Below are 11,054 nucleotides of genomic sequence, written 5' to 3'. Positions count from 1 at the left end.
TTTTTAGTTTGTCCAGATTTTTCTTGTTGTAAGGACAGTTGTTGCTGACAATTTCCAGGTTCTTTATATTTTGAAGTTGATTAACTATTTACAGAAATGGGGTCAGGTCATCTCATCCTGCGCCATTATCCTTGGTCACTCCCACCAATGTCAATACTGGGTGGCTCCTGTAGGATCTCCCATCCTCTTTTTAAAATTTTTTATTAATTTTTATTTATTTATTTATTTATTTAAATTAATTTATTTATTTTTGCTGTGTTGGGTCTTCATTTCTGTGCAAGGGCTTTCTCTAGTTGTGGCAAGCGGGGGCCGCTCTTCATTGCGGAGCGCGGGCCTCTCAATATCGCGGTCTCTCCTGTTGCAGAGCACAGGCTCCGGGCACGCAGGCTCAGCGGCCATGGCTCACGGGCCCAGCCACTCCGCGGCATGTGGGATCTTCCCGGACCGGGGCACAAACCCGCGTCCCCTGCATCGGCAGGCGGACTCTCAACCACTGCGCCACCAGGGAAGCCCTCTCCCACCTTCTTCATTTCCATGTGCTCTAGGCTCTTGCTCTAAGGCTCAAACCCCTATTTCTCCCCTTCCTCCTCCCCTTCCTTCCAGATGTTTTCACTGTGCCCTTTCGAGCTTCTGCTCCCAGCTAGAGCGACTCCACTGCATCCTAACCACTGATCCAGCTTTCCAGGAACTCTCATATAAGATTGTTGCCTTTTTCCTTGAGATAAGTGAAGACATAGTGCTTGTGGATCCTGAGTGCCTCTTCCAGCCTGATATGCAAAGCCTTCCATCCTGTCCAAGGCTTAACCCTCCTCTCGGGCTCAGAATGCATCCTCTCCCCCTGCCTGGGAGCATCACTCATCTTCTCACTTTCCTGCATCCTCAACTTCTCCCTCTCCGTTGGATCCTCCATTAGCATTTTAATGTACTAAGTCTCTTCTACCTTAAACAAGTCGTCTTTAGAATCTTCTTCCTTCCCCCAGCTACTGCCCTGCATCTCTCCTGGGCACAGCTAACCTGTTTGAAATAATTGAGACGTTCTTTTTCCCTGGATGCTGTGAACTCTTGTTTCTCCTTCTTCGTTTCCTTCAAAGCTCTTCCTCCTCTGCCCGTCCTTCCAGTTGGCGTTTCTTTTGATTTTTTTTTCTTCTTTCATCCGCCTCTTCCCTCCTCACTCTACATATCTTGCAACAATTTTATCTTTTCTCAAAGCTGAAATTAAAGCCATACACTGATGTCGACACTGTCTGTATCTCCTGGACAGATCTCACTTTTGAGATACAGACTGATGTAAGTCCAACTGATGAATGACCCCCTGCATTTGGATGCCTGTGCTTTTATTTTCAGTGTGGAAGCTGCCAGTGCATACCTGTCGATGCGTAGCTTGCTAACTCCACTTTACCATAAGGTAGGAGTATTATGCCAGAGAAGGAAGCAAGCTGATGCAAAAGTACTTTTGGGAAGCTGGCTTATTCAGGGCCCCTTATAGCACACTGTCTTGTCCCCGACAACCACCTACGCGGTCTGCCTCATTAACAACAGATCTCAACCTGTTGTACAATCACATGACCCACAAAGAATCCCCAATACACGTCTGGCAGGTGAGTCCCAGCATTGATCTCTCTATCCATCAGGAAAAACCGCTATTGGTTTCTTAATTAAAACTTTTGGATTTGGAGTCTGCTTAACGTAGCTGCCTCTCTTTATGAAGTGGTAAAGAGATTTGTAAGTTCCTTTTGCCTGAAATATCCATCCTGCACCCCGTATAGAGTTCCTGGCCCCCAGTGTCCCCTCCTCAGAAAACACATATTCCTGAGGGTCCCATTTGGGTTTCAGGGTGCATTTTTCTACAGATACAAAGTTGAAAATGGGCTTCAGCATGACGGAAATGGTGCGTTAGTATGTTAATTCTGGTTCATTATGAATTAGACAGTCTTTGTGGTCTTGCCTGAAAGCCTAAATACCATTTGTGACACAATTTCCGTGGGGAAATATATTCCAGATCCAAATTACTGCCTTAACCCATTAGCTTGTTAACAATATAACTGTTCCCAAATTGGACGCTGCCCACACGGGAAGAGAGTACTCATGCGTCTGTAGAACAGACCAGCTCCACGGCAGTTCCTTTTCCACTCCTCCGCAGGCTCAGGAAATCTTGAGTGAAAGCTCCAGATACAGCCAAGGAGTATAGTGAAGACGACAGAATCTGAGACACTGGCCTAGCATTGATTTTGAATAGCTCCCTTATTATTTGGTGATTGTCCATGTGGAAGATGTTAAAGCTGTTTCCTGTATTAGTAAAGGCCAGAGTGTAAACAATATGACTACAAGGTTTGCCCATTTCCACGTCACAAGTGGGTGATGAGAGCTGATAAAATAGGGAAGGTGGAGAACCTTGGACCAAGCACTGAACTTCTCTCCCTTCATTATTTCCATCTGAAAATTGGAGATTAAAATGAAGTGTTACTTTAAAATTAGCTGGAAGGCCTGGATGATTGGCATGTGAAGTTATATCAGTTAGAACATTTTAAGGTAGGGAAAAATGCTACTTCCTCTTGTGCTTACTTACGTTCTCTCCATCTCACACACTTGACTTTTAAAATCTTATTTACACTGGTTGCAATGTCTGAAATCACCATGATTTTGGTCCAGTTCCATCTGTACATTTTCTACTGCTGGATATCTACTGTCACAGTGGCTTTCTTGAGCTCTCATTTAAACACACACATTCTGGGCTTCCCTGGTGGCGCAGTGGTTGAGAGTCCGCCTGCCGATGTATGGGACACGGGTTCGTGTCCCGGTCCGGGAGGATCCCACATGCCGCGGAGCGGCTGGACCCGTGAGCCATGGCCACGGAGCCTGCGCATCCGGAGCCTGTGCTCTGCAACAGGAGAGGCCACAACAGTGAGAGGCCTGCATACCACAAAAAAACCACACACAGATTCTGACTTTGAAGACCCCCTGTTTTCTGTCCTCTCAGAAGATGGAAATGGATTATTCATGGTTTATTTTCAGCTGAAAAAGTAGCAAACTGTATGCTAATATTTTCATGAATATTTAAAAATTGTTGCTATGAGGGCTCTGTATCAATTGCATCCTAAGACCTTATTAAATATAAAGAATTCCTGTCTCAAGTACAAATACATTTAGAAATATATAATTCTTAGTGAAAATACTTACCTTCTTATTAAGGGCACACATGCTCTAGTTAGTGTACCAGCTGGAGAAAAGGGCAATATTCCACATTCTGCCCCTGAGAAACTTGATGCAGTAAAGTGTGGTCTGTAGTTTCCCTGTGAAATCTAACAATATGCTTCAGGTCAGCTGCTCTGTGATTCAAGGCTCAAGAATAAGAGAGTGTAAACCACCCGAGTTGCTGCCATGAACAGCAGGTTGTGTCCAGAACATGATGTACAGATGCCCAGACTCAGCAGGCGGCAGCTGGGAGGGGTCCGTGGAGATCTGAGACCTGGAAGGCCTTGGAGAGATGCCTTCGTGGCCCCTTCGGGGAAGAAAATGAGAGTTCTGGGCTGCTCCACCTTTGACTGGGCCAGCGTGACTTTTTTTTAAACCTGTTTTACATATTTAGGATTCTATATCTTGTGTCTATGTGTGAAAGGAGGGTTTTGCTGCAAAAAAAATTGAAATGGAAGCCACTCAACCCAGGTCTTGACTGGTGGGGATTTAGCTCTTTCCCTTACTGCTAAAGCATCTGGGGTCTAGGCAGAGCTTGTGACATGGGGTTGACCTCTAGGAGAAGCTCTTTCTAACAGTTTTTATTCATCAATTAATCCATTTATTGAGCATCTACCATGTGTCACCTAGTGTTCTAGGTCCTGGGACTCTAGCAGTGAACAAAAATGATACATTGCTTGCCCTGTAGAGTTTACCTTCCAGTGGTAGAAAGATACAATGTACCTAAGTAGTAATATAATAATGAGACAGTGATAAGTACTGGAGAAAAGCAAAAGGGGTGGAGGGGGACAGGTCAGAGTTCGAGGTTATTTCTCCCAGAGGAGGTGACATCAGAGCAGACCTAAACATAGCGAGGGAGTAGGTGGGCCATACCAGGGCCTAGGGGCAGTGTGGCAGTCACAGGAATTAGTACAAAGACTCCTGCATGGGATTGGGTTTAACCCCTAAGAAGCCCTGCACTGAGGTCGGAAAGGCTGCATTGATGTGAGGGGAAGCGGGTGGGAGAAGGTCAGAGAAGGGGTCAGAGGCGAATCATGTAGGGACGGGAGGTCACGGTAAGGACTTTGGACTTCCTCATTAGTGGGGTGGGAAGCAGGGATCATGCAAGAGTCATCACTGTAAATTCTGAGTTATGGCATTGCGGGAAGTTAAGAGATGAATAGGGCTTTATTTCTGCCCTCATGGAGTGTATAATCCATAATGTGGATTTTAGGAAGAATCACTTAGAAAAATTATACTTTGTGTGGCTTAATGTAATATATTTTATAGTCTTTGGTTCTCAGGAATGGGACAAATTTCTATGGACAGAGCACAGAAATGGAATCAGTTTTGTGAAAAATGAAAAAGTCATAAATGCTTATCAGATAAAGTATGAATTTGATTATAAAACATGAGTCAATTCCATCACAAACAGTCAGTTTCATAGAATAGAAAAGGTAAATACAGAGAGTTTTTGCCACTCATTTCCTTGCTGGTCACTGGCATTGCTGGTCACTCACAGCAGGCTTCTCTGATCATGCTTGTGTTTTTAGAATCCTTTTCAACCCAGAAATCTAAGTATCAACTAACCATCAGCTGGAGTTCAGCATAGGAGACATATTTTCAGACTGACTGTCTGACAGAGTAAGGGGAGACAAGAGCAAGACTGATCACGTTTCAAGCAGTGGTGATGCCTCTGTGTAATAAAGAGCCTTTGGTATTTCAACAAATCAATCAGTGAAAAAGTTCTGCTGATTGTTTGGTGTTCAATGTAGAAAAGTGGTTAATTTTCTTTTGCGTCTTCTGTACGTAAAAAGAAAAGTTGATAAAATTTGAAGATGAGAGAAAGAGAGAAGATTTTTTTTCAGAGTCAGTGCTAGCATCCCCAAACTTAATTCCAAATAAAGAAACTACCTTTAAATTCTTACTACGATTCCAAATGCAATATTCCAAGAAGGCTACAAAATTTTGTCTTGATCACATGAACTTCAGCGAGGAAAGCATTGTCTCTTTTAGAAATTAGACATTTTTGTTGTTATTGGTTAGTATTCTACCTTGAGCTAGAACAATATATACATTATTAATATATTTAATGTACCACTTTCATAATCATGATAAATACACTCAGCTACATAATTGACTAATTTATTCATCTTTGTTCAAAAATAAGCTCTCAGGTCATTAGACATCATACAGCTAAGAAGAAAGGAAAATTAATTTGGAGAAACACTATTTAAAGTAGGTGTTACAGAGCCTGAGGTAGGTGCCCAGTAATTAAAGAGATGTTAAGTCCACGATTATCTGACTTTATGTTTTGGTAATAAGAACCTTCATTTCCAATCAATACTGTGCTCAAATATTTGGGTTAGTTTGAGAGTTGAAATTACAGAGAAAATATTTCCTTAAAGATCGGCAGCTTAAAGAGGTTTTAAGCTATTGTTTCACAATCCTACTACTAATAACAAAGAGCATGTTAAAAGAATATATTTATATATGAGACTAGGTTGAATTTAGAAGATAAATTGCACAGCTGTGCTTTCTATCCTGGGGATCCTAAAGGAGCCTTGCAAAATTCTTCCATCATAAGGATCCTTTCTTATCTCCTTTCCTATGTTATGTTTTTTTTTTTATGTAGCTGGCCTGTTGACACAAAGTGACAGCTGGGTAGTTAAGCTTAAATAAAATCAATATCCTGAACTGCTGTGTTCTATATTTCTCTTTGGAAAAAGAATGCTTTCTTTCAGAGCCTATCTAATTTTTGTTCTAAAGGCTTTTTCTTTTCACATAAAATATTAGAACTGTGATCTGCATGGCAAGTTATTCATTCCTGCTTCAATTTTCTAATTTGTAAGTGGAAACACCAAAGTGTCAAAGTTTACCAGTTGATTATTTCCTGCTTCCTTTCTCTTTCAAAAATAAAGCCAGTTGGGAGTGAAAGGGAAGCAGGTCCTGACCTAAGTAATTTCAGAAATGAGTGGAACCTGTAAGACTCAGGTAAAAGAAACTAGATTAGCACTGGACTCAAGCTGATAAAGATGATTCCCATGGAGATGCCGGTTACCAGTTCTGACACTGCTGCACACGTGTACTGGAATTGAGCCATTAAGAAAACTGCATGATGGATGGTCCTCTCCCTGTTGGAGTGGGAGGTCACTGTATGTAAAAAGGGGAGGCTAGAATGATCCATAGCATAATGGATAAGAGTTGAAGACATCAGGATGAACTCCTATTTAGCTTAATATAGATATAGATGGTTACATATTAGAAATACTTATAGATATATGTATATACACAGATTACTATACACATATGTATTTCCTTCCTCTGTTAGCTGAGATGGTCTAAAAGAAATGATATCTCAGTAGCAACAGGCAGGCCTAGTGCCCAGATCTGGGTTTCTAATACCATTCTATGACAAAAGGAATTAGGGCTTTGTGGAGAAATGGCTGATTCCAGGACTGAGGCAGGAAATAAACAAGATGATCCTGGAGCATCTTAGAGTGCAAGAAAGTAAGACAGTGCTAAAAAATAAAACAGAACCCCATACACATAATGTTAGGGGTATATCAAAGGGACAAGAGTCAACTGAAAGAGCTTTAATGGGTCAAAGCTGGAACAATTTGAACAATAAAATAAATAAAGGAGTATTAGGATTATAACCCAAAATACAGAATAAATATCCATGAGTCCATATTGATATAAATACAAGAAGAAATAAATAGTTGGGGGAGAATAAACAAATCTCCTGTGTAGAAGAATTCAAAATAATCTGTGTGGCTGCTTTGCCCTCAAGGCAATGGAGCATATCTTCCTAGTCCTGAAATGTGGGCTGCACATACTTTCTTAAGTATGGAAAGGAGAAAAACTAGAATAGCTTGACAGTGATAAAGCTGGTAAACGCTACCTCAGCCATGTGATCAAGTTCAACTGCAAGTGATAAGTCAGGCTGATGGTATGTATCCTTGATAAGATGTGATAAGAATGACACTTTATCTTTGTGTTCTTCCTTCCCAAAATACGTAACCCCAGTCTAATCATGAGAAAAACATCAGACAAATTTGAATTGTGCGACGTTCTACAAAAATACCTGGCCTGTATGTCTCAAAACTGTCAAAGTCATCAAACACAAGGAAATTCTGAGGAACTATCATGGCCAAGATGCTGGACTAGGAAAAGAATGTTTGGCAAAAACTAAGGAAATGTGAATAAAGTAAATATTTTAGTTAATAGTAGTTTATCAATACTGGTTTATTAATTACAACAAATGTACCCCACTAACATCAGATGTTAATAATAAGAAAAACTGGGTGTGGGGTATATGAAAACTCTGTAACAACTTTGCAATGTTTCACTGTTCTAAAATAAAAATTTTACTTAAAAAATGAATCTAATTAAAGCTTACAAAAGTAATTCAAATGCTTCATTACACTTAGATTAATATTGTTCTCCCTGTTTTCATGTGCTTTGTTTTAGTGTAATTGATAAAGTACAAGAAATTGAAAGAGAAGAGAACCCTTAATCAGCTACTGAAAGATGTGTCTGGCTGTTTTTTCTATGTCCTTTGTAAGTAATATGAAAATTTTAAACCAAAGGTTAGCTGTTAACACTGTACATTTAAAAAATGACAGAATGTTTTCTCCAATATTTTTATGCTACAGCTGTGAGAAATGTTGCCCCTGCGTATAAAAACATTTTATCTACTATAACCCCAGAAGAATATCCTTTATGTATTTGGTAAATAAAAGCATGGTGCGTTTGAGTTATTCTACTATCACTGTGGGATTTAAACTGGCAGAATGTATGCTTATGAATCCTAGAAATAAAATGTTAAAAATACGTAATAATGGTTTGTAAAACTGTTGACATCAATGATCTTTTTGAAATTAAGTAAAAAGAAAAAAATATATATAGTACATATGTAAATACCATCAGCAAGTTCATTAACCTTTGCTAGATTTGGTACTGCACATAGATTTCTTCAAATAATGATAGCTTTAGTATCAAACGTATAAACTAGAATTCAATTTTTTTTTGCTACACCTACTGTTTTGGAACATTTTGAACGATGATATTCTTTGTGTTAGGAAACCTAAAGGGTTGTAATTTAAGGCACACTAGGTGGTCTGCCAAATAGATTTTCTTTTTTAAGTTTTAAAAAAATTAATTATTTATTTTTGGCTGCGTTGGGTCTTCGTTGCTGCACGTGGGCTTTCTCTGGTTGAGGCGAGTGGGGGCTACTCTTTGTTGTGGTGCACGGGCTTCTCATTGCGGTGGCTTCTCTTGTTGTGGAGCACGGGCTCTAGGCGTGTGGGCTTCAGTAGTTGTGGCACGTGGGCTCAGTAGTTGTGGCTCACGGGCTCTAGAGCACATGTTCAGTAGTTGTGGTGCACAGGCTTAGTTGCTCCGTGGCACATGGGATCTTCCTGGACCAGGGCTCAAACCCATGTCCCCTGCATTGGCAGGTGGATTTTTAACCACTGTGCCACCAGGGAAGCCCTGCCAAATAGATTTTGACAGTGGTACTCCGTCAATATTTTACTGAGAATGAAAAATGAACATCAGACCATTTTATTTATTCTCTCTAGAGCCTAGTAACCTATTGCTTTGCTCCAAGGGAAGTCCTAGTTCTTCTAAAGAATATGGTCTTTTGAAACCTCTCTGGAAAACTTCAGTGCCATCTGTCCACTTTTTATTTATGCTTTAATAAAAGCTTTTAGTCAATTCAAGACTTTGAATAGCAAAGTGACACTTTGCTAGGGCAAAACTTGGTAAATAATAGTCCCTTTCATTTTGATTTCAACTGAATGGATAATAATGTTTGACATCTGATTTGTCATAAGGAATGAAAGTTATATCCTATGAGCAGCCTATGTGTGGCCTTCCCATTAAAGCAAAGCTAAATCCTCAGTCACATCTGTGGCTTGATAGAGCCCTGGACCAGGAGTCCCAGCTCCGACTCAGACTCTGGAACTGTTCCTACCCTCCTATGCATTTGGGTAAACCCTTCCATTGCTTTGGAACTGAGTTTTCTCACATGAAAATGTGAGATGTTTATTTCCCCCCTGCATCTATTATAGTTTTCTTCTTTCTCTGTTTTTAATGACCTCATAGTACAAATTCAGGAGAAGGAATCATAAGCCATTCTTCCTTGTGATGCATTCAGGAAAGAACTGAAACTACGGCTGATTTGAGTATGAGTGATGTGGTCAGCCAACAGACAGGTAAGTGAGAATCTCATTGCTGTTATATAGGATGTGAAATCAAGAGAAAAAATGACAAATTTCTTTTCCGTGACTTGTTAAAACATCTAATACAAAATCTTAACCCCAGACCTTGAGAGGTACTTAATACAGTCCTGGAAAGACCTTGCTTGTAAGTGAAACATGAGGACTGAACATGTGGTTGGCATTTCTCATGACAGTCCAGATAGTTTTCAAATGTAACCTACTATCGCTATAGCCATTGATGAATGATGATGATGTTATAGAATCTTAGATTCTGTACCTTTGTGAAGGACACAAGATGAATCTGTAAAGCTAAAGTTGAGAACATTAAAAAAAGAATTGAAAGATATCAGAGAATAGCCCTTTTGTATTTTGAATTGTCATACACACAAAAGAATATGTATATTATAAATATAAAGAACAATTTTAAAAATGGAATACCTGTCACCCAGCTTAAGAAGTACAGCACTAGCAGTCTGTCTCTTGGAAGTCTCTCCATGCCCTGTCTACACCAGATCCACTGTCCTGAAGCTTGTGTTCCCCCTTCCCTTGTTTTCCTTTAACTTTCAGCATATAGTTATGTATCCCTAAATATTTATTTAGCCTTGTCCATTCTGAACTTTATCTAAATGGAATCTTATACGTGTCCTTCTGCAGCCTGCTATTTTGGTCATGCATTTGGAATGATGTATGTAACTCTTGTGCATTCTCTTTCTCTGCTGTATGGCTTCCCACTCTATGCATCTATAACGTTATTCCTCTCCAATCAGCTCTCAGTGGATATATAGATGTTGTCAGTAATTTTACTGTTACAAACAGGACTTCTGTGAAGTTCGTTTCCACATGTTTTCCTGGTGTACCTGTGCAAGATTTTCTCTAGGATACGTGCCTAGAAAGAGAATTGTTGGGTTGAGAGTATATAGATACTTTCATTTTACTAGCTAATGGCAAAGTGTTTCCCAAAGCTTTGCACTTCAATGATCAGTGCATGAGAATTCCTATTGCTTTATACTCTTGGCCACACAAGTACTGCCAGACTATTTAATTTTTGCCAGTCTGGTTGGTATGTGATAATATCTCACTGTGATTATATTAGTTTCCCTATTGCTGATGTAACAAATTATCACAACTGTAGTGGCTTAAAGCATCACAAATTTATTATCTTACAGTTCTGGAGAAGTCCAAAATCAGTTTCACCAGACTAAAGTCAAGATGTTGGCAGAACTGGTTCCTTCTTGGCGTTTCTGAGGGGAGAATCTGTTCCGTGCCTTTTTCAGCTTCCAGATGCCGCCTGCATTCCTCGGCTGGTGACTCCCTCCTTGAATACTCCGACCTCTTGTTTCCATGATCAAATCTTCTATTTCTGCCATTGATTTTTTCATCTTCTTTTCTTAAGAATTCTTATGATCACACTGGGCCCATGTGGATAATCCAAGGCAACCTTCCCATCTCAAGATCCTAATTTGATCACCTTAACAAAGTCCCTTTTGCCATGTAAGGTAACAAATTCAAGGTTCTGAGGATTAGGATATAGACATCTTTTGAAGGCCATTATTTTGTCTACAAGAGTATTTTATTTTACTTTAAATTGAGATATAATTGACAAATAACATTATATTATAATAGTTTGACATATAGCATTATATTATAATAGTTTCA

Source organism: Mesoplodon bidens (genome assembly GCF_964165515.1).
Source record: "Mesoplodon bidens genome assembly, chromosome: 16".
In the NCBI taxonomy this organism is placed as follows: Eukaryota; Metazoa; Chordata; class Mammalia; order Artiodactyla; family Ziphiidae; genus Mesoplodon; species Mesoplodon bidens.
The sequence above is the reverse complement of the archived record's forward strand: the minus strand, read 5'-3'. Positions refer to the sequence as shown.